The 24,056-nt window shown below is 40.5% G+C and overlaps 1 protein-coding gene across 6 annotated transcripts in view; it reads right to left on the bottom strand.

Annotated features, from left to right (window-relative positions):
* Positions 1-24,056, bottom strand: part of LOC137645688 (regulator of G-protein signaling rgs-2-like) — a 167,869-nt gene that overhangs the window by 60,738 nt on the left and 83,075 nt on the right. For 2 of the 6 annotated variants that reach the window (XM_068378542.1, XM_068378544.1), the window contains exon 1: positions 15,288-15,445. The exons of 3 other annotated variants lie outside the window; for them this stretch is intronic. The gene's annotated coding sequence lies outside the window, so the exon portion shown is untranslated. Of the gene's footprint in view, positions 1-15,287; positions 15,446-24,056 lie in introns of those variants that run through there. One more of the 6 variants, XM_068378543.1, reaches the window with a different exon arrangement.

The following is a 24,056-nucleotide window of genomic DNA, read 5'->3' as shown; positions in this document are numbered from 1 at the left end:
AGAAAATATACCGTAATTAATAAAAGGAACCTATTTAAGAACAAACCTTAAAGAACCAACCTGTTTGAGCTAAGGTTTCAAAGACGCACAGTTTCTATTCACAATTACATGTTAACAAAAATAGAAAATATACTTAGTGACTTTGCACTTTCCAAATTGGTGGTTCCTTGGAATTGTAGAAGTTGGTTCCTTCTTGTACTTTAAATCACTTAAAACTTAGAAAGCGCACTGTTTGTCTGGCGGAGGTTTTAGTACTACTAACTCTGAAGGAAAAATACTCTCCCCATTTTAACTTTTCCTCCCTACCGCACACTATTGAACTAGTTTTTCGGGAGAGCTAAACGGTAACAATCGATTATTTACGACCGTACAACTCTACTAGTACTTTAATTCGCGGCATCTCTCAATATTTATAATAATCATTTATACTTTTATTTACACTATTCGATCTATTTATTTATTAATTATTTATTTAATTTAAAAAGTACGAAATATACTATGAAGAATTTTCTTCACTTCTTTCATTCGTATTTTCAACTCTTTTACTAATACTATAGCTACCCCTTAAACGTCCTCTCCCACATTTAGTTTTCTTTAACGAAACATAGGAAGGACTATTCTAGACTAAAACTTGTTGACAGCGGGGCACACCATGCTCGTGACGTCACAGCGTAGATACGCACAACAGAGGGCCTTAGTAACCCCGGCGTATGTTGGTTCTTCCCTTAACTACATGTGTCGAGATTAAATTCCTAAACTGAAATTTGATATAAATTTCAATACTGCTGAATTAATCCATCTTATATTTCTCAATACCAATTAAGGTTTGCTAATTTTAAGATGTATGCTCATCGCACCAGCCCATTGCTAATTAATCATTTAGACTAACTAATTTTTAGCAAGCCAGAATAGGTAGGGTTATTGTATACAAACTCCCTCAGAGCAGCAAGATTTCTCTGAGTATTTAGTACAAAATCCTGCCTCCTCTGCACTCCTTGCAGCAATACATTGCCCTGTCCTGAAGTCCCGATATGGCACCCCCAATGAAGTACCGTGCGCAACAAGCTCCTCACCTGTCTGGAAAGGTGAAGCTAGGTAATCTCCCTCGACCTTAGTGTTTCCACTTTAGGGGAAAATACCCCATTTTAGGGGAATCAGGTGGTGTTTAGGGTTGAGCCTAGGGGAATCCTAAAAAGGCCAAAATCTAGGGGAATTTGGATGTCTATAGGGTTAATTGTTTATTTTCTAGGGTGTTAAAAGATTCTCTCTCGATGAATATGAAAAATTCCTATTTTTTTTTTTTTTCATTTTTCTTAGTTCATGAACAAGAAAATATTATTGTAAAAAAAAGGTAAAGAGGGGCTGTTCTAAAGACAAAGGCTTCTCTCTCCGACCGAGTCCGACGAGAAGCACATGTTGGTGGCTTTCCAAACACATTTCAGTTTAAGTTCAAAGCAACAAGATTAAAAGAATTTTAGAATTTTGTAGGTGCAGCTCCTAACAAAATTTTAGCTCCAGGGCAGACCAGATGGCTTTCCTTGGAAAACTGCGTCAAACGATTACTGGAACAATGGGAGGCTATGGAGACAATGAGAGAGTTAAAACAAAAAAAAGCAGTGCCCATGATATAAAAATATTTTATGAAAGTAGTTTGAATTTTCTAATTGAATCTGTAAAGCAGATTCAAAATAGATTCTCCCTTAGTGAGCCTATTCACGCAATAGTTCAGTGTTTGAATCTAATGAATGCTGCTAATCTTGAGCCTAAATCACTGGCATCTGTCTTTGATGCTATATCACAGCTGTATAAATATGCAGATAGAAACAAGACAGATGAAGAGTGGAGATCCCATTGTTTCAGTGAGGAGTTGAATGGTCAGTTACCATGTTTACAGTGCTGGGGTATTGTATTAAACAAGAAAAATGCTGCAAACCTTCCATGCTTTCCAAATTTAAGGGTTGTTATCACTGTATTGTTATCTTAGCCATTTTCTAATGCTAGTGTGGAGAGATTTTTTGTAAATTTAATCTGACAAAAACCTCACAGAGGACTAGATTGAAAAATGAAACACTTTGTGGTTTAATGCACATGGTTTACCATCTAAGTAATAAAGGTATAACTACATATGGTCTCAGGATTGATGACCGAATGGTTTAAGCAGTTAGGGCAGTATTATTATTATTATTATTATTATTATTATTATTACTAGCCAAGCTACAACCCTAGTTGGAAAAGCAAGATGCTATAAGCCTAAGGGCTCCAACAGGGAAAAATAGCCCTGTGAGGAAAGGAAATAAGGAAATAAATAAATGATGAGAATAAATTAACAATATATCTTTCTAAAAACAGAAACAGCGTCAAAACAGATATGTCCTATATAAACTATTAACAACGTCAAAAAAAGATATGTCATATACAAACAATAAAAAGACTCATGTCAGCCTGGTCAACATAAAAACATTTGCTCCAACTTTGAACTTTTGAAGTTCTACTGATTCAACCACCCGATTAGGAAGATCATTCCACAACTTGGTAACAGCTGGAATAAAAGTTCTAGAATACTGTTTAGTATTGAGCCTCATGATATAAAAGGCCTGGCTATTAGATTTAACTGCCTGCCTAGTATTACGAACAGGATAGAATTGTCCTGGGAGATCTGAATGTAAAGGATGGTCAGAGTTATGAAAGATGTTATGCAACATGCATAACGAACTAATTGAACGACGGTGCCAAAGATTAATATCTAGATTAGGAATAAGAAATTTAATAGACCCTAAGTTTCTGTCCAACAAATTAAGATGAGAATCAGCAGCTGAACACCAGACAGGAGAACAATACTCAAAACAAGGTAGAATGAAAGAATTAAAACACTTCTTCAGAATAGATTGATCACCGAAAACCTTGTAAGACTTTTTCAATAAGCCAACTTTTTTGCAATTGAAGAAGACAGACCTTATGTGTTTCTCAAAAGTAAATTTGCTGTCGAGAGTCACACCTAAAATTTTAAAAGTCATAAAATTAAAGAAACATTGTTAATACTGAGATCTGGATGTTGAGGAGCCACCGTCCTTCACCTACTTATAATCATACTTTGAGTTTTGTTAGGATTCAACTTCATACCCCATAATTTGCACCATGCACTAATTTTAGCTAAATCTCTATTTAGGGATTCACCAACCCCAGATCTACATTCAGGGGATCAAATTGATGCAAAGAGAGTAGCTTCATCTGCATATGCAACAAGCTTGTTTTCTAGGCCAAACCACATGTCATGTGTATATAGTATGAAAAGTAATGGGCCAAGAACACTACCATGTGGAACACCGGATATCACATTCCTATACTCACTATGGTGCCCATCAACAACAACTCTGAGATCTATTACTTAAAAAATCAATAATAATGCTAAGAAACGACCCACCCACTCCCAACTGTTTCAGTTTGAAAACAAGGGCCTCATGATTAACAGGTCAAAGTCAGCACTAAAATCAAGGCCAATCATATGAACTTCCTGACCACAATCAAGGGATTTCTGTACAGCCTTGGAGATTGTAAGAAGGGCACCATATGCTCCAAGGCCTTTACGAAAACCAAATTGCAAACTAGGGAGTAAATGATTACCTTCAGCAAACCTATTAGACGTTTTGCCAGAAGACGTTCAAAAACTTTAGATAACATAGGAGTTATGGAAATTGGGCGGTAATCAGTGGGACTTGAGCTACCACAAACACATTTACATAGAGGAGTAACATTACCAATTCTCCAACAAGTGCTAAAAGCTCCTCTTCTTGCTAACTTGCCCAAAATAACAGATAACTTTGGAGCTAAGAAATCTGCTGCCTTTGTAAAAAACAATGGAAAAATGCCATTTGGGTCTACACCTCCATAGGCATCAAGGTAGATCAACAGAGCTTTAATCTCACAAGATCGAAAAGCTAAACTAGTTAGTTTAGCCTCAGGAAAACAGGAATGAGGAAGTTCAAGTTTTTCATTACTCTGTTTACTGTAAAAAATATCAGCCAAAAGGGTTGCCTTTTCCTTTGGACAGTGAGTGACTGAGCCATCTGGTTTAAGTAAAGGAGGAACTGTTGTATCTACACCAAAGAGTGCAGATTTAAGGGTAGAACACCATTTATGTTCCTGAGTTATACCAGAAAGGGTTTCTTTTATGGTTAAATTGTACTCCTTTTCAGTTGAGGCGTAAACTCTCTGAGGAAAAGCTCGAAGCTGAGTATAGTTGTTCCAGGTCAAATCTGATCTGTTACACTTCCAAAGGTGATAGGCCTCCTGCTTCTCCAAATAAGCACGTCTACAATCATCATTGAACCACGGTTTGTCCTTCACTCGGTACCTTAGCACACGAGAAGGGATACGCCTATCAATTATGTTGACTAGATCCTCATTCAAAAGGGACAACAGGATCTACACTACTATATAATTGTGACCAATTCGAGCACAAAAGATCATGCAAACTCCCGTTCCAATCTGCTAGGGATTTCATATAAATTTTACAAGAGTATGATACATAGGGACAGGCTGCTCAGTCTCCACTACTAATGAAATCAAGGCATGATCAGATGTCCCGACTGGAGAACCAACCTTACTAGTTATAACGCCAGGGGAGTCAGTGTATACGAGGTCCAAGCAATTACCAAACCTGTGAGTAGCTTCATTTATGATTTGGTCACAGCCTGATTCAGAGGCAAAGTCTAAAGCTCTTAAGTCATGGCAATCGGTAGGAGAGATAGAACTTAACCACTCCCTATGGTGAGCATTAAAATCACCAACAAAGACAAAAGAAGCCTTTCTATCATCTTCTTGTATCTTAGCCATAATGGTAAGAAGACAATCGAAGATAGAATCATCCATGTCTGAATTCCGGTAGATCGAACACAAATAAAAGTTATTATGCCTGCCACAAACTTTTATTACCTGAATCTCATGACATCCACATTAATAGCAGAACTTATGAGAAGCAGGGTACTCGGTCCTAATATACACCACCATTCCCCTGGCCCTAGGGATGGCATCACGTTTCATCATTATTGGCTTCTTAAAACCAGTTATAAGGAGCTCAGATGAGTGCCTCATATCAGAAATCAAAGTTTCTGAGCACAAAAGAATATCATACTGGTCTGGACACAACTGTAAGGTCTTGGATATTTGCATGAAGACCACGAATATTGCAATACAGAAGACGACATTGACGAAATCTAGGACGTACTGGTCCCGGATTTCGCTCAATGTCTCCAGACAGCATAAGAATTGATAGAAATAAAAAAAAGAGACATCATACTTAAAAACTAGACTAACAAGAATTATAACAAAAACAATATGTACAGAATTATAAATAAAGTGATTGATGAAACCCATAGACTATAGTAAAAAGTCGGAAAAACTGGTCAACATGGAGGAGCCGATACACCATGCAAGGCTAAATACCCTCCAGGATAGCCACTTCAACTGAAGGGAGGACAGTAAGGATGTTTTTGAGAAGAAAAAGAATCAGAAAAAGGAGAAGACAACCTCTTGATAAACCACCAGGCATCCATGGCCCTTCACACCATTTAAAAAAACAAGAGGAAGAAAAATAAATAATAAGATAGAATAGTGTGCACGAGTGTACCCTTAAGCAAGAGAACTCTAACCCAAGACAGTGGAAGACCATGGTACAGAGGCTATGGCACTACCCAAGACTAGAGAACAATGGTTTAATTTTGGAGTGTCCTTCTCCTAGAAGAGCTGCTTACCATAGCTAAAGAGTCTCTTCTACCCTTACCAAGAGGAAAGTACACTGAACAAATTGCAGTACAGTAATTAACCCTTTGGGTGAAGAAGTGTTAAGTATCTTATTGTTGTCATGTGTATGAGGAAAGATGAGAACATGTAAAGAATAGGCCAGACTATTCAGTGTAAGTGTAGGCAAAGAAAAAATAAGCCGTAACCTGAGAGAGGGATCCAATGCATTATTGTCTGGCCAGTCAAAGGATCCAATACCTCTCTAGTGGTAGTATTTCAACGGGCAGCTGGTGCCCTGGCCAACCTACTACCTACAGAGTAATGCAACATGTAATGACAGTAACAGGAATGTTTAGATGAAAGTTCACTAGTAGATTATGATGATGTGAGGCAGATCATTTGCAGAGCAATAAATAACAATTTTTACAGTATGCATATATATGACATGACCATAAATATATTTTATGCTATTCCTTATGAAGAATGAAAGTTTTGCTACTTAACAGTTTCATGGATATTGGATTTTTGCTAAAGTCAGTGATTATTGATACAAAATACTTTATGCACAAGCACTGTGTGGTACTGTTTCAAAGATAGTGTTAAGGTAATAATGGTTTTGGGCATATCTTGACAGGGAAAGTAATTCTACATTTTGCTGAAGTCAGTAATTATTGGTGGAAACTAGTTACTTCATAACCCCTGTGTAGTACTGTTTCACGGGACTAAGGACATACCATATTGGCTTTTATATGGAAAGAGTAATCTTGTAATATATTGCAGATGTTGCATGTCATTGGAAATAATGGTACTGTGTACAGTATGTGATATTTACTGTAGGCATATATGTGATAATGCTGCTGCAATCATATGGTACTGCATAGGTGATATTTACTGTCGGCTTATATGTGATACTGCTGCAAAGATAGCGTGCTTTATTTTGTGATTCTTTTTTACATATATCAGTCACATGTCACTAAGTTGAAAGTAAACTATGGTGCCATAATTATAGGCCAGTTTATAAGAAGTGCAATTACTTTATTTATGAAAAATTACATTATTATGTTTGTTTTGTTAGAGATTATTTTCTTACTATAGTTAATAAGAGAAATAATAAAATTTCCAATGTATACTCCAATATATTGTATTTTTACCATGGTTACCCTACCTTTATTGGTAATTCTGAAGAATAACTCCACATGGACTGTAAGGAACGTAACCGAGAATTCAACATCTACTAGGATTGTGGCGTTCAATGTATTTCCCCGTGTTTAGTACTGGCCCCTGGTGGTTAATTACAGTCGACCACCCAAAAATAACGGTAAATTCTAAATAAGCAACCCGAATACTATAGGAAACTGTAATTTTCAAATGCCCGGCGCTGAGTTATTATTGAGATTTATCCCTTTATTGATTTAGGGGAATCCGTGCCAATCTAGGGGAATTTGAGGCCCAGAGCTAGGGTAAAACAAATTCAGGCCGTGGAAACCATAATACTGTCCTTAGTGTCGGCCCATTCGTGCAGAAGCCGCCCTGACCGACTGACCTGCCTGGTCAGTTAATCCTTGCACCTCTGGCTCACCCCCACCCCTCCAAAACGTGACTCACCAAGGAGTCCTGTGGCTGCCGGCTGGAGACAGTGAAGGAGTGAAACCTGGGGACCGTAGAGTTGCAGCCAAAGTGAGAATTTTTGGGGTGAGCCAGGCAAGAGTGCAACCAGGTCAACAGCCATCACGGGCATAGGACTAATCTCAAAGGAGTGCAGGTACTACATCAATGTCCATAGTTATTCCCCCATTTTTTCTTAGCTTAGACTAATTTTAACTTGCTTAGAATAACTGGCTTTTACACTATTCGGACAGTGTGCGGTGGGATTGTGTGTATATATTTTTCTTGGATATTAATTTCTGGTTTGAGACTAGCAGTCTCTGGGTCACGGGGGCCACGTCCCCGACCCCATTTTGATTTTTTATTATTGATGACCACGTGTCTAACCCATCATTTTTACTATTTTGAATTTATTTTAATTTGCATTCCTTTTGTTATTCCATTTTTGTGTTGTTAAGATTTCCGTTTTCTTTTAATGTAAATTTGTGAATAAATCAATATTAGGTTAATTAAACCTCTTTCGTATTTTTGCTCCCTCATTTATTTTAACGCGTGAATTGAATAGTTGATCACGGGACAAAATACCCAATATTTAAAGAGTAAACCTAAGTAAGTCTATAGATGGTAACAGCGAGGAACTTTGCATTAATATATTTGCTTCGAAGGTAAAGATCCTTATCTTTAAACTTTTAAACTACTTTGCATCACTGCTCCCATTTTTTATTTTGTCTAATTACATTAACGTAAAATACCTGTCCAGCATCTCATTGGGGTAGCTGGGACGGAGTCGGAACAGGGCCTAAGAATGAGATGACTATAGACCTGACAAAGCTAGAGTAGGCCATAAATTACTTATATATTTCACGTGTGGAGTTCTCCGGCCTCTGGACAGTAAATTTCCCCCTTTTGTATTTAAGAGTGATGGTTAGTGAATTGTGACAGTAAAGTATTAGCTGGGCGTTTGTGCCCCGAGAGTAAGTGCTTATTATCCTCCCCTGTTGAACTTTATGTAACTGTCATAAGGAGACTTTCCCGGACTAAGTTCACACTGAGAGCATAAAAAATTCTCCACATATACTTCACAATACTTGATTTGATTAGTATTTCCCCTCATTATTTACTAAAGTTAGGCACATTTCCATGCCAACCCTGAAATCTCTTTTATTTTACAACACATTCCCCTTAGAGGATTGCAATATAGACTATTGCAATGAACCCAAAGTACTTGCCTTATAATTACTTACTAATACATTAACATTTATTGATGGTTATCACAAATTGTGGATAACTTTCTTATCCTCTCTCTCTTCTTTAACGAAGTAAGAGTAGCATTTTAAATCCTCACTGCAACAGTGTAGCATTTTAATTATGAATATTTATTAATACTATTTTTTATATCCTCACTGCAACAGTGTAGCATTTTTTTAATTATGAATATGTATTGATACTTATTTATTACTAATATTTACAAATATATACCGTGCCTTATAAGGCATCAATATTATCCCTCATCATTTTAAGAAATCTATCTGTAGCTTTCCTTTTGGGTCTACTAGACTGGCTTGGGTGAATTGACCTACTGTTATTACCCTCGTTTTGTTCTTGTGGTCTAGCCACTACCTCATTATTACAGTTTCCATTCACATTCGTCTGGGTCGGAGTTTCTGCCTGACTTATAGATAATTCCAGTGGATACAGATTGGATATGGAATGATATTCAATTGCTCCATTTCCTTGCTTATATTTGACTGTTCTTACTTTATTATCAAAACCCACTACAAGTTCCAATACTCTACCCATCATCCAAAAAGTCTTGCTTTATTTACTGCTTTAATTAGCACAATATCCCCAACTTTTATTCTATTCTCCCATTTATTTTGATACACGTTTCTACTATGTTCCCGGAGACCTAACAAGTAATTTTCATACCACAATGTTTTAAAGTTGTTCAATATTTCCTCTTGGGTGTTAAGAGCTTTATCCAATGAGGATGAATCCTGTTCACCCCGCCATACATCCTCTTCATTCTTCCTCAAAACAAGAGATGAATTACTATAAAGTCTCAAGAAAGAATTTGGAGTAATGAATTCAAGGTTAGGAGTACTAGCTCTATAAGTCAAGGGTCTTGAATTTACAGCTAGTTTTACATTTGATAGTGTGGTCATTAATTCAAAATAAGTTAATCTTGCCCTTCCAATAACCTTATAAAGGCAACCTTTCAAGACTCTTATTAACCTTTCCCAAGCAGCTCCTACCCAAGCCAAATATAAAGGAATTCTGATATGCTTTATTTGACACTTCTTCATTTCATGTAGGAACTCCTTTGATTTTAAAGAAGTTTCCAAAATGTTACCTCCTTTAATAAATGTTTTAGCATTATCACTATAAAGATATTGAGGAATGGAGTACATATTACAAAATCTCTGAAAAGCCAAAATAAAATTTCTTGTGGACATATCTGGTAACAGTTTAAAATGCACTGCTCTTATATTCAAACAAGTGAATACCAAAACAAATATTTTGACTGTTCCTCCACTTATGTCATTTTTAACCCAGAAATATCCAGTATAATCTATTCCAACATGATCAAAGGGCTTTACTAAATTCATATGATGCTTAGGCATGTCAACTACTTTTGGATATTTATAAGTCAGAGCATTATACTTTTGACATACTTTACAATTCCTTATTTCAGTCTTAACTGCCACTAACCCTTTAGGGATCCAAAACCCTTGTTCCCTAAGAAAATTTAAGGTAGTACCAGTACCCAAATGTTGCACCTTTTCATGACAATAATTAATTATTAAAGATGTCAATTTATGCACTTTTGGAAGCAACACAGGATTACAAACATTATAGTCAAAATATATGCAATTAGCAATCCTTCCTCTAGACCTTAATATGTCATCTTCATCTATAGATAGATTTAAATTAGAGACTAGAGAAGGAACATTTTGTTCTGATTTTACTTCTTTTTTTCAGGAATTCTATTTCCTTAGAAAAACATTCACTTTGAGCTATCTTAATCCAATACTTTTTGGCCCTTTCCCTTGGATCTCCACCCTTTACTTTGCATAAAGGTCTGAAGAAATAACTAGTGAATTTGACAAGCCTTTCATAGCTAGAAAATTTATTAATATTCAAAAATCCTGTGTTTACTTTCACTATTTCCACATAATTTACATTTACTTTACCTTTATGTTGTGGAGACAAACTCATTAAAGGATATTTAGGCCACCTTTCAAAATTATTATTTAACCATTCTGGTCCTTCTAACCAAAATGTCCTATTCTCTAAAAACTTATCATAAGACAATCCTCTCGTCAACAAATCAGAAGGGTTTTGTTCTGTATGCACATAATTATAATTTACAGGTACTTTAAATTCTTTAACAATTTCACTCTTAAGTTCATCTACTTCTAATATCCTATTTCTTATAAATTTAGATTTTACTTTAGACTCCTTAGTTATTATCCAGTTCAATACAACTTGAGCGTCCACACAAATATTTACAAATTGGAACTGAATATTCCTATAAGTTTCCATAAGTGTAGGTAGACATTTTAATGCTAAAATTACCCCCATTAATTCTAAAGTGGGCACACTATGCTCATTTCCCTTTCTTAAAGGAGCCAATTTTGATTTAGCAAACAAAAAGAGCTTTGATTGTCATCAGAACATGCATACATTACAAAACCATAAGCTTCAGTCGAGCTGTCACAAAATACATGAAGCCCACATGTTTTTTGTTCATTTAAAGCCTGACTAGGAAAAGAAAACTCTGACAGCATTTCAAAATCTCTACTTATGCTTTTTATCTCATTTGTTCTCTCTTTTGGTACTTTTTGATCCCATTTTACTTCTAATTTCCTTACTTTTCTCATTAATACCCTCCCTTTTATACTTACTAGCAAGGTAAAATTCAGTGGATCAAAAACTTTAGAGATCTGAGACAAAACTTTTCTTTTAGTGTCAGCAGCAGCTTCCACACTACAAGGTGCCAGACTAAAGTATCACTATTTACATTATACCTATAACCTAAAACTTTCTCTTCTATACAATTATGTTCAACTAGCCTTCCTTCGGCCTCCATGATTTTCCTTAATTCAAGTGAATTAGAATTCCATGACCTCAAAGTAAATCCCCCTTCTTGTATTCTTGATGAATAAAGACTATAGAATTCCTATAATTCATCAATATTACGACCCGTGATTATTAAATTATCTACATAAAAATTATTTTCTAAAATTTCTCTACACTTATCCTCAGGATACATCTTAGCATGGTGCTTCATAACATAATTAAGAATGAAAGGTGAAGATGTATAACCAAAAACTATAGTGTTATATCTATAATATACTAATTTACTTCCTCTTTTCCAGAAAAAAACAATACCTGTTCTTATCATATTCTTCTGAAAGCTTTATCATTAAAAATGCCTGTTTGATATCACTTAGCATAACATACTCATTTGGTCTAAAATAAAATAATAATTTCAAAATAGAACCCATTAAATCTATTCCTGAGTATGCAGCTTCATTTAGTGAAGGCAACTCTTTTATTAGTCTTTAAGAAAAAATTGAAAAGAGGTCTTATTTTGGTTGTTATTTGTTCATCTGTTCTTATCACGGGCGTATGAGGTATCCAAGTATAATTATCATAATCAGAAGGTGATACATTTATTTCTTCTATGATTCCATCTTTCAATTGATTATCAAAAACTTCCTCATATTTACTTAATAGTCCCTTCCTATTAAGATGTTCCACTGTTCTATCCAAAACTTTAAGGGCTATAAAATGATTAGAAGGCACTTGAGAAATTTTTTCAGGGTACCAAGGTAATCTAACATGATAATAACCCTCCTTAAAACTAAAATAATACCTTCTTGGAAATTTTCTATTTGATTATCAAATGAGACCAGTTCCTTATCATTAGTGTTAATACCCATAGATTCAAAACTAAACAAATTTTCCAGCCCATTATCTACTTCACTGTCAGACAAAATTTGTTCCAATGGATTAAAATATGATGTAAGAGGATCCATAATTAAGTTAACCATAGTTTTGGTCTTGTTACTAACTTGCTTTGCCTTTGTCTGAGTTTCAAACAAGGACTTTCTTTGATAAGAATTAAAGTTTAATGCATTTCCTACTGGGCTACCCCTCCATTCAATATGAAACAAAAACCACCACCCCATTTCTGAATGGATAAGGAGAAATACCGAATTATATCCATACCAATCAGCATATCTACTTCTATCAGTTCATGATTTCTTTCTTCATAAAAGGTTTCATCAGCCAAACTTTTATTCTCTGATTTCAATCTTTCTATTATCTAGTTCATACCTAGCACTTCATAGGAAATATTAATCTCTTCGTCTATTAATAAAGGCACAAATGCTAATCTATTTCCTATTTTTATAGCAGTTGACATTTGTTTGAATTGTTTAGTTTATTGACCTATATATGTATGCACTTCATGTTCTAATTCATATAAACTTTCTTATTCTGAACACATATCTTTGGAAACATGTTTCACTATATAGGACCTCTGACTACCACAATCCACCAAACTCCTTACTTTACGGCATCCTTTCCATTCTTCAACTCTAGGGTCATTGTTGGTAAAATATTACCGATATAGATATTTCTGGATGCATAGCACAAATTTACACTAACATTAGTCTTGGTAGTTTTTTCTAGATTAGGGCACAAAGGTGTTATTTGCTCTTTTCTTGCAAATCAAACATTTAAACCTTATGGTAATATATGTTCAATGTAGTTTTACATTTATGCTTTCATGTACGTTGTGTTTCTCTGCTTGCATTTACCAGCTTATTATGTTGCTATTTGTGTGTCTTCGCGCATATTATTGCTTGTGGATGTCCCTGTGTTGTCTGGCCCTTACTTTGATGTATTTGTTTGTTAATGTGCATGTAAAGTAGTGCGTGTTGTAATAGTGGCTGTTTCTATTGTTTCATTAGGTGACTCCAGTTTTTGTGTGCAATAAAACCTACGACAGGTTTTTCATCTTTTACAACAAACCTCATCATACCTTTTTTCCCATAACATAAAGATTCTTTGTGACCAGAACCTGCACACATAGTACACAGAGATAATTCTATTATTCTGGTTAGCTTAGACTCATAGGTTAAATAAGTTTCACACTTTCCTAAAGAGTATTCATCAGAAAAGCATAATTTGCAATGACTTAACATTTTTACTTGCAGCTACCAGTGTCAAAATTTTGCTCTACTTCATTTGCCTGCACCACTGATGGACTACTGCCATTTGTTTTTTTACTGTCTCTGTACAACTTTTTATTCACAGATGTAGTTCTACTTAAAGTTTTCAAAGCTTCTTTATAGTTGGAAAATATCTCTGACAAGGTAGGATAATTTTTTGAGATTTTATTTATCAACTTCTTCACTACTACTTTAGGGAGCTTACTCATTATCAAATGACTCACAAGAATATTACCAGCAGAACCCTCTTCCAAGAAATCTACATTATAATGCTGCAATTCATGTAAATAAGATCTAACCTCTGCTATGAAATATTTAACATTGGAAAAATCAAGATCATTATCATCACTAGGGACAGTTTTTAATATATTTTCTAGTGTTTCATCTATTATGAAATCCTTATCTAGGAATTCATCAGTCGGCAAATCTAATGCTACTGCGTAATTCTTATCAGTAAAAGACAAATCTGATACTTGTTTTAGTGCATACCCCTTTAAGTAACCAACCAGATACGATAATTTAGCCGAAGCTGATAAGTGGTTTCTAGAACCAATTACATTATTAAACTGATTCAAGAAATTATGAAAAGCGAATTTATCCTTCTCTTTGCCATTAAAAGTGCCACAAGTTAAAGTGGGCGGTTTACCATCACTCATACAATCACTGAAATCTTTTACAGAAATGCTAACACTTTCATCTCTTTTTTTGAACCAAATAATCTTCATAAGCATCTAATTATATTGAAACATTAATTTTGTATCAAGCTTGATCATCTAGTTCATTATTAAAACACTGTTCATCTCTGATTCCTAATTCAGTTTTTTTCCATTAGCAAATTAATTAATTCATTGCAGTCACTTACTTTACTTAATTCCAATTCCACTTCACTGACCTGCTTTTTACACAAAGATGAATGCAATGTTCCAGTATCATGCAATTCCTGCAACTTTTTACAATATATTGTGATTTTTCGTTTATGAGTGGCTCTTTTACTCCTCAAAACTTCAAGTTTTCCTTTAACTTCATCCAATGGCAACTTATTTGGGTTTTCCCCTAGATAATCCAATAATTAACTGCTACTAGCCATAATGCAAAGCGAAAAAAATGAAGGAGATTGAAATTATATAAAAATATTAAAATTACAATTCAACAATGAGGTCCACTCAACCCAGCCCTTTATTATTTCATCATGTTTCTCATCCCTAATCGACTCGAAACAATTCAGGATGATCCAAAAAAATATTGAATCTTTTCCAGGGTAGGCTAGGAAACCAAAGTCAAAATTTACTTGTTCCTCATTTTCCATTTCAAGGGATGAATTATTCAACAGAGGCAACAGACTTCAAATCCCTACAATAAGAATACCCAATAACTAAAACTTTCATATTAATTTAGGCCAGGATAAGAAAATTAAATAAAAGAACGACCAAATCCCTAATACAATTTAACACGGGACTGACTGAACGTTCCAATATCAAGAGGCGATCGAAACGGAAGTTAGGCTAGCAACGAAAGCTTCAAGTTACCGATAAACTTCACATTATATTACTTATCTATGTTTAGTATTATTAACGCAAACATTTACGATAAATATCTATTTAATCTCCGAAATAAAAAAGGATCAATTTGGAAATATAAAAAAATATACACGTAATTAACCAAAGGAACCTATTTAAGAACCAAACTTCAGAAACCAACCTGTTTGAGCTAAGGTTTCAAAGACGCACAGTTTCTATTCACTATTACATGTTAACAAAAATAGAAAATATACTTAGCGACTTTGCACTTTCCAAATTGGTGGCTCCTTGGAATTGTAGAAGTTGGTTCCTTCTTGTACTTTAAATCACTTAAAATTTAGAAAGCGCACTGTTTGTCTGGCGGAGGGTTTAGTACTACCGACTCTGAGGGAAAAATACTCTCCCCATTTTAACTTTTCCCCCTTACCGCACACTATTGAACTAGTTTTTCGGAAGAGCTAAACGGTAACAATCGATTATTTACGACCGTACAACTCTACTAGTACTTTAATTCGCGGCATCTCTCAATATTTATACTAATCATTTATACTTTTATTTACAATATTCGATCTATTTATTTATTAATTATTTATTTAATTTAAAAAGAACGAAATATACTTCACAATACTTAATTAATTTGATTAGTATTTCGCCTCTTATTATTTACTAAAGTTCGACACATTTCCATGCCAATCCTGAAATTTCTTTTATTTTACAACAAGTTAACTTATTAGTATATGAAGAGTTCAAAAGGATAATCCCTCAGAATGCTAAGCTCCACACAGAAGATAGAGGTGAAACCCAATTGAAAGAGGCAGAAAATTGTGCTGATGTATATTCCTTGGTACACAAAGGTAATCCTAAGTCTGATTAAAGGACAGTTCCTGTAAAACCATCCTCATCTGTAGTTTCAGAGACTCAGGATGGGAATAGTAGTAGTGATAAATACCAAACTAAAATAATATGCAGTTTTTGTAAGAAATCTGGTCATCACATTACTGAATGCTGGAGTCCCCACTGTAAAGACTAAATATTATGACCCTAATAAAGCTTCCAAAACTTCAGTAAAATCTCAGCTCCCATTTAATAAACCCACATCTAACGTAGCTGCTCACCCTCCTTGCATAGATGTTTTTTAAGATTTCAAAATAACTGTCACAGTAACTCTAAATATTAATGTAGAATATCCTGTCAACATTCTAAGAGACACCGGTTCTGCTCAAAGTATAATGCTTAATACAGTAATCCCTAACTTAGAGAAATTCTATCTAAATGAAAAGGTAGTAATTTGTGATCGCTCTTCAATTTCCACCATTCCCCTCACACTTGTATCCGGAAAATAAAAGTAGGAATAACACAAAATTTACCGGTCCCTGGAATTAACTTTTTACTAGGAAATGATATCGCTGGAAAACTTACTGTTCCATGTCTAGTTATTGTAGATCATCCTTTGGAAAATAACCCTATTGTAAATATAGAATCCTCTCAGCCTGATCTTTTCCGTGTTTGTGTAACCACTAGGTCAAAGTCTCGTCAGACTAGAATTAAATCTGTGCCTTTACCTAACATTAAGTAGACGTGCATTGTATTAGTTTAGGTTAGGTTGGGAGAGAAATTGAGTGCTAAAACTTAAAATTTTACAGAGGCCTATCCAACCGTTCGTTTTGCTGATGCTGTTTTGATTTCTTAACAATTCATTAATTCCGGTTTGTTTATAAAGGAAATTGGAATGAAACAAGAAGCCTATTCTCGATGGTTTTCAGCAGTGACAAAATTGAATTCTGAATGCGAGTTTTTCCACTGATAAGACCATTTTTTCTGTACTTTGTAACTAAGCAATTGTTTTAATTATGTTTATAACAAAACAAACATTAAAAGGGAATTTAGGCCTATCCATAGCTTATAAATTGCTATTTACTTTCTTAAGAGAACAGCTGCAGCCCGTCCTCGAGTGCGAGCATTGTTTGTGAGCACAGGAAGGACGAAGAGGAGGGTCACTGAGAACACCATCTCAGCATGGATTCGCAGGGTCATCCACCATTCCCTGAATCCAGACCCTCCTCTGTCACGTCGCCCTAGAGCACACAATGTTAGAGGCATCGCTACATCACTGGCATTCAAGAGAAACTACTCAGTGACGCAGGTTTTACAAGCTGGGGTCTAGAAGCGTCAAACAACCTTCACAGCCCACTACCTGCCGGACGTGACCCACAGGAGGCTCGATATGTTCTCTATCGGCCCTGTGGTGGCTGCACAACAGCTGGTCTAAACCTCAGGCTCCTTAATGGACAAGTAGCAGAAGGTTGAGGGCATTGTTACCCGGTTTTAGTCTGCGTGAATGAAAAAGTATGCCTGGCCCTTACTCTTTTCTTCATCCTCCCCTCTCTTGGGGAAAGCAGCATCTTGGGTTCTCTGCACAGCTGACCTCAAATCACTGCAGGTAAACCATGCTTCCTCGTGTTCATAGTATTAAGATAATACTGTCGCGTCCCCCATACTCTGACGAGGTGGTATTGGGAACGTCCTATCCTAGAATTCCATCTAAAGGATTCCAGGTCGACTTCCTAGGACAAGTCACACTTCACTTCTTCACACACAAGCTTACGTAGGCCGCACGTTCCTTGCAGAGCAAGGGATTTGCGAGGTGCAGGGACTCCTTATCTCGAGTGCTACACACTCGGATTCTGAGTCCCCGGGCAAAGCCAAAGCCAGTAAGGCTGGGACTTACCACCCTACCTAAGGGTGAAGTCACCCTATTTAAATAGCTTGGTTTGTATTTCGGTTATGGAACAAATGACAAATTCGTGGATAATTTGTATTTTTCCTAACCATACAAATCTTAGCTATTTAATCATACTTGGCCGCCAGCCCTGTCCCCCCGTGAAGTCCTACCTCTAAGCGAAGGGAATCAGTTCACCGGTGTGTGAGGGGGGAGGGGTAGCTAGCTACCCCTCCTCTACCCGCTGCTAACTAGCGAGGGGGTAGTTAACCCTTGTTAAAAATCTAATGGCTCGTCATTTCAGCTACGCTGAAAGTTATACCCTATCTAAATAGCTAAGGTTTTTATGGTTAGGAAAAATACAAATTATATACGAATTTGTCATATTTCTCCTCCAAAGGCTTCTTTGAAGAGAGAAAATCCCAAGGCCTCTTCTTCCGTAGCCCAAACCTCCTCCGAAGCTCCCACTCGATCGGTCTCTTACGAGAGGCCGTCGAAGGGGAGCGTAGACCGTTGCTCTGTTGACCGATCCCGGGGTGCGGGAGAGGTAGTTGCCTCCCATAGCGAGGCAGCTGCCCCTCCTCCCTCGGAGGAGGATATTGATTTCATTGTGCCTAATCGTGATTTGTTACAGCTTTGGTCTTCCTTGGGGCTTCAGGGTTCGCCCTCCAAGGAAGCCCTGTTTGATATGATCAAGCTGGGAGCAGCTGTTAAACAATCGCCGGCGATAGCAGACGTAGATCCTCTGTCTATCGTCGACGTTGTTATAACGGAGGCCTCCGGTGTGTCGGGTCAAACTGCTCCTTTTGTTGCTGAGGTTGCTGAAGGCTCTGATTCCCCCTCTGAACATCTTTCGAGGGTGGAACTTAGTCCCGCTGTCTCTCCTGCCGGGGACTCTCCCCCCCGGGGGAGTTCACTTACAGAGACTCCTCTGCTGATGCCTTATGAAGGTCAGCTTGCTGATCCCACGGCCCCTAGAGGGCGTATAAGGCGGAAGCCTCGTCCTCCCCTTCGCCGTAGAGGACTTCCTTCTCCTCACAAGGGAGTTAGGAGGCGACTTTTCGGCTCGTCGTCCCCGCAGTCCTCTGCGGAGGAAACTCATCGTTCACCGATCCTGCCAGCTACCACCTTAGACCTCTCCGAAGATCGTTCACGATCTCCTTCGGTGGAAGGTCGTCCCTCGGGACTCCCTGACCTGTCACCCTCCAGACCTGCTGTTCTGCCATCACCCTTCAAGGCTGCTGATCCTGTCATTGCACAGGCACTGGTCCCTTCGGGGCACAAGGAACTTGAGCGCAAAACCGTGCCTCAGTCCCTTAAGCACCAGGCACCCCCTGCGTGCCGTCTTGCTGCGGTTCCTGACTTAGTGCCACTGCACTCTCTTGCGCGTGTGTGCCCTCCTGCTCCTGTTCTTACGCGCCAGGGTCCCCCTGCCCGCCCGCAATCTCCTGCACGCTCTCCTGCAGTTTCTGTTATAGCGCGCCAGCGCTCTCCTGCGCACACACGCTCACCTGTGCCTTCCTGATGTTCCTGCCACAGCGCTCAAGCGCTCTCCTATTCGTCAGCACTCTCCAGTGCCTCAGCGCACTTCTGGAATTAAGCTCACAGCTACAGTTCCTGACGCAGCGCGCAAGCGCTCACCAGCGCACCAGCACTCTCCTACATTCCAGCGCGCAGTACAGGAGGTACCTAAGTTAGCGCACGGGCGCTCATAGGTATCCCTGCCTTCTTCCTCCAAACTGTGCACTCCTGTGCGCCCAAATCCTGTCGTGCGCCATGCGCGCCCAACTCAGCAGCGCACAGCTGCGCGCCCAAATCCTATTGCGCACCCTGCGCTCCCATCGCAGCAGCGCACACCAGTGCGCCCATCACAGCAGCACACGCCCTTACTCCCGCATCCTGATGCGCGCCATGCCCGTCCACGATCTCCTACGCGCCCAGCGCGCCCTCATTCTCCTCAGAGGGCAGTTCCTGCACCACCTGCGCAACGTTCTCCTGCGCGCCAGCACTCAATCTCACCTTTGCGCTCTCACGAGGCTGCGCCATCGTGCCCTCGCCCCGTACTTCCTGTCATGCGCGCTCCACGCCCATGCGATAGGAATATTTCTCCCGCACACGCGCGCCCAATAGTTTCGGCCGCACGGGCTCTTCAGCAGGTTCCTGCGCGCCCGCGCGAGCAGAAGGTTGCTCACGCTCCAGCTCTTATCCAGCCTTCAACCCCGCCCCAAGTTCAAGCTCCTGCGCTACGCACGCCCTCGCCATCACCTATGCGCGCCCTCGCGCGCGCACACGTGCGAAATTCCTGTCTCGCACGATCCTTCCGTGCGCGATCCAGGGCAGGGCTCTTCACGCGACCACCAGCGCGATTTGTGCCACGATCGCCAGCGCGATCCCGCACGCGACTGCATGGGGCTTCTTCTGCAAGGATCAGACAGGAACCAGCTAGACCTTCGGAGAATGTCCACGTGTCCCCCTAGGAAGAGCCACTGGGGACTGGAGACTTTGCTGCCAGTCCTACGGGAGGAGAGCATCAAGAGTCAGAACATGCGTTCTGGCAAGTTCTGACCCTCATGAGAAATCTCAACGGGTTTCCGGACCCTGAGATTCCTCCTCGTGAGGGTAAGGACACGGTCTTGGACCGAGTCTACGGCACCCAGAAGCCCTCTAGGGCCAGTGCAGCCTTGCCCTGGTCACAAGGGATGAAGAGTGCTAGAGGCAAGGTCGAAGGCCAGCTCTCCGAGCTTGCCTCCTCCAACAGATCCAGCGCCGGTAACAAGCTCCTCCCTCCTCCTCGAGTCCACCAGAGGAGGTTTTTCGAGATCTTAGAGGAGACTTGTTTGAGTCATCCCATTCACCATTCTGTGGAAGAACTCACTGGGGGAGTCCCTCTAGAGAGATTTTCCAACCGGCAGGTTTTGTATTCTGCTACTTAGATCCTAAGCCAGGAGAAGGTGGCGAAGTGTGCCATGCAGGCAACCTCGTGGCTTGACATCTGGCTAGGGTCTCTGGGCATCCTGGTGCGGTCTGAGGACCTGTCCAAAGAAAGCACCAGGAAGGCACTGGAGACATTCTTACTCTCTGGCATGCGGACCATCAAGTTTCTGGCCCACCAAGTCTCGAGCTTGTGGGCCAATACGATCCTGAAACGTTGAGACGCAGTTGCCAAGAGATTTCACCAGAAAGTCCCCAGTTCCGACGTTAGCAGGCTCAGACACTCTTCCATGCTCGGTAAGAGTCTGTTCGAGCCTAAGGATGTGGAGCTAGCCGCTGAGAGGTGGAGGAAGTCCATCCAGGACTCCCTCCTCCATAGGGCCCTGACATCGAGGCCCTACAAACCTCCAGCAACTCAACAGCCACGTCCAGCTAAGAATACGAAAAAGACGACAGCAGCAAAGCCAAAGGTGTCTAAGCCCTTTCCCGTCAAGGACAGGAAGGGCAGGAAGTCCTCCAGGGGAGGTAAAAATCCTAGAGGGAGCGGCCGAGGCCGTAAACGCTAGGATTGGCAGTCCCCCTGCATGTCCACCAGTGGGGAGATGCCTACAAAGTTGCGCGAGAAGGTGGCAGCAACTCAGGGCAGATACCTGGATGATTTCCGTGATCGCTCAGGGTTATTGCATCCCGTTCACATCCTCTCTACCTCCCCTGACAGCGAGGCCAGTGTCATTAAGCTCCCTTATCATGGGATCGGTAAGAGGGCAAGCCCTCCGGGCAGAAGTTGAGACCATGTTGAAGAAGGACGCTCTCCAAGAGGTGGCAGACGGGTCCCCAGGCTTCTACAGTTGACTCTTTCTTGTAAAGAAGGCGTCTGGAGGCTGGAGACCAGTCATCGACCTCTCGACCCTGAACGGGTTTGTCAAACAGACTCCGTTCAGCATGGAGACGGCAGACACGGTCAGACTTGCAGTGAGACCGCAAGACTTCATGTGTACACTGGACCTGAAGGACGCGTACTTCCAGATCCCAGTCCATCTGTCTTCCAGGAAGTACTTAAGATTTTGCCTAGACAACAAGATTTACCAGTTCAAGGTGCTGTGCTTCGGTCTCTCCACAGCTCCTCAGGTGTTCACCAGAGTGTTCACCCTGATATCATCGTGGGCTCACAGGATCGGTATCCGTCTCCTCCGTTACCTGGACGACTGGCTGATCCTAGCAGACTCGGAGGCAACCCTTCTTCGCCACCGAGACAGGCTTCTCGAACTTTGCCAGGATCTGGGGATCATGGTAAATCTCAAGAAGTCCTCTCTGCAGCCCTCTCAGAAACTGGTATACCTAGGCATGGTCATAGACACCAATCTCCACAAAGCCTTCCCATCAGACGACAGGATAGCAAGGCTGAGGAAGGTCGCAAGGCCTTTCCTCAAACGAGAAGAACTTCCAGCCCAAACGGGGTTACGTCTCGTCGGCCACCTCTCTTCCTTGGCCCGTCTGGTTCCCAATGGTCGCCTCAGAATGAGATCTCTCCAGTGGCGACTCAAGTCTCAGTGGAATCAAGGACACGATTCCCCGGACTCTGTGATCCCTATGGGTCCTGCGGAACAGACGGACCTTCAGTGGTGGTTAGCAGATGAGAACCTACGAAATGGAGTGGATCTTCTTGTACTTCCCCCGGATTTGATGTTGTTTTCGGACGCATTAAAGATAGGGTGAGGGGCCAACGTTCTGAACCACAGGACCTCAGGCATGTGGTCAGAATCAGAAAGGTACCTCCACATAAACCTGCTAGAAATGAAGGCCGTATTCCTGGCACTTCAGAAGTTCCATCAGGTCCTGACGGGCCACTCCGTGGTGGTGATGAGCGACAACACCACAATAGTGGCTTATATCAACAAGCAGGGAGGTACCTTCTTGGAACAGCTATCCCATCTTGCAGTAGAGATACTGAGATGGTCCGAAGTCCACTCAGTCACACTTTCAGCTCGCTTCATTCCAGGCAAGAGGAATGTGCTTGCCGACAGTCTGAGCAGAGCGACGCAAATAGTGAGTACCGAGTGGTCTTTGGATCCTCAAGTAGCCAACAAAGTCCTGACTTTGTGGTTCCCCGACTGTGGACTGAACTTCAAGCTCCCACTGTACTGCTCCCCAGTCCCGGACCCCAAGGCTCTCTGGCAAGATGCCTTCCAACAATGGTGGGACAATATCGACATTTACGCCTTTTCCCCGTTCTGTCTGATGAGGAGGGTGCTCAACAAGACCAGAATATTGGTCAATCTATCGATGACCCTGATAGCTCCGCTATGGCATCACGCAGAGTGGTTTCCGGACCACCTGCAACTCCTTACGGAGCCCCCGAGAGAACTTCCTCCACGTCACGAGCTACTCAAACAACCACACGCCATCATCTTCCACAAAGCCGTGGCTTCGCTTCGACTTCACGCCTGGAGACTATCCAGCACCTCCTCGCTGAGAGAGGATTTTCACAACAAGTTGCGAATAGGATGTCTGGGCACCTGCGCAGGTCATCCGCAGGGGTCTACCAGGCGAAGTGGCGAGTTTTCTGTGGTTGGTGTCGTGGAAGGGGTATCTCTCCACTCAATGCCACTATTCCAACAATAGCGGAGTTCTTCGTGTATTTGCGGGAAGAAATGCTCCTTTCAGTCTCGGCGGTGAAAGGCTATTGCTCAGCCTTAAGTCTAGCCTTCAGGCTCAAAGGAGTGGACATTTCTTCCTCGCTGGAACTTTCTCTACTCATACGGAGTTATGAACTTACCTGCCCTCAGTCGGAAGTGAGACCTCCTCCATGGAACGTGGTTCGAGTTCTCAGGTCTCTGAAGAGACCTCCCTACGAACCATTACGCCAGGCTTCAGATCGGCACCTTACTTGGAAGACGGTGTTCCTGCTAGCTTTGGCTTCGGCCAAACGAGTCAGTGAACTTCATGGTCTCTCATACGACATCGCCCATTCAAGGGGATGGGGGGAGGTAACGTTCAGGTTCGTCCCTGAGTTTGTTGCCAAGACTCAGAATCCGGGAGTGCCGGACCCTCGGTTCGACTCTTTCCAGGTTTCGAGTCTTCGTTCTGTAACAGATGACCCAGACTATCTCTTACTGTGCCCAGTAAGGAGTCTGAGGTTGTATCTTAAAAGAACAGCTGCAGTTCGTCCCCAAGTGCAAGCCTTGTTTGTGAGCATTGGGAAAACGAAGAGGAGGGTCACTAGGAATACCATCTCAGCCTGGATTCGCAAGGTAATACACCTAGCCTTGAATCCTGACCCTCCTCGTCACGTCGCCCTAG

This window comes from Palaemon carinicauda, chromosome 8 (genome assembly GCF_036898095.1).
Source record: "Palaemon carinicauda isolate YSFRI2023 chromosome 8, ASM3689809v2, whole genome shotgun sequence".
Classification (NCBI taxonomy): domain Eukaryota; kingdom Metazoa; phylum Arthropoda; class Malacostraca; order Decapoda; family Palaemonidae; genus Palaemon; species Palaemon carinicauda.
This window is presented reverse-complemented; position numbering and strand designations above follow the sequence as displayed.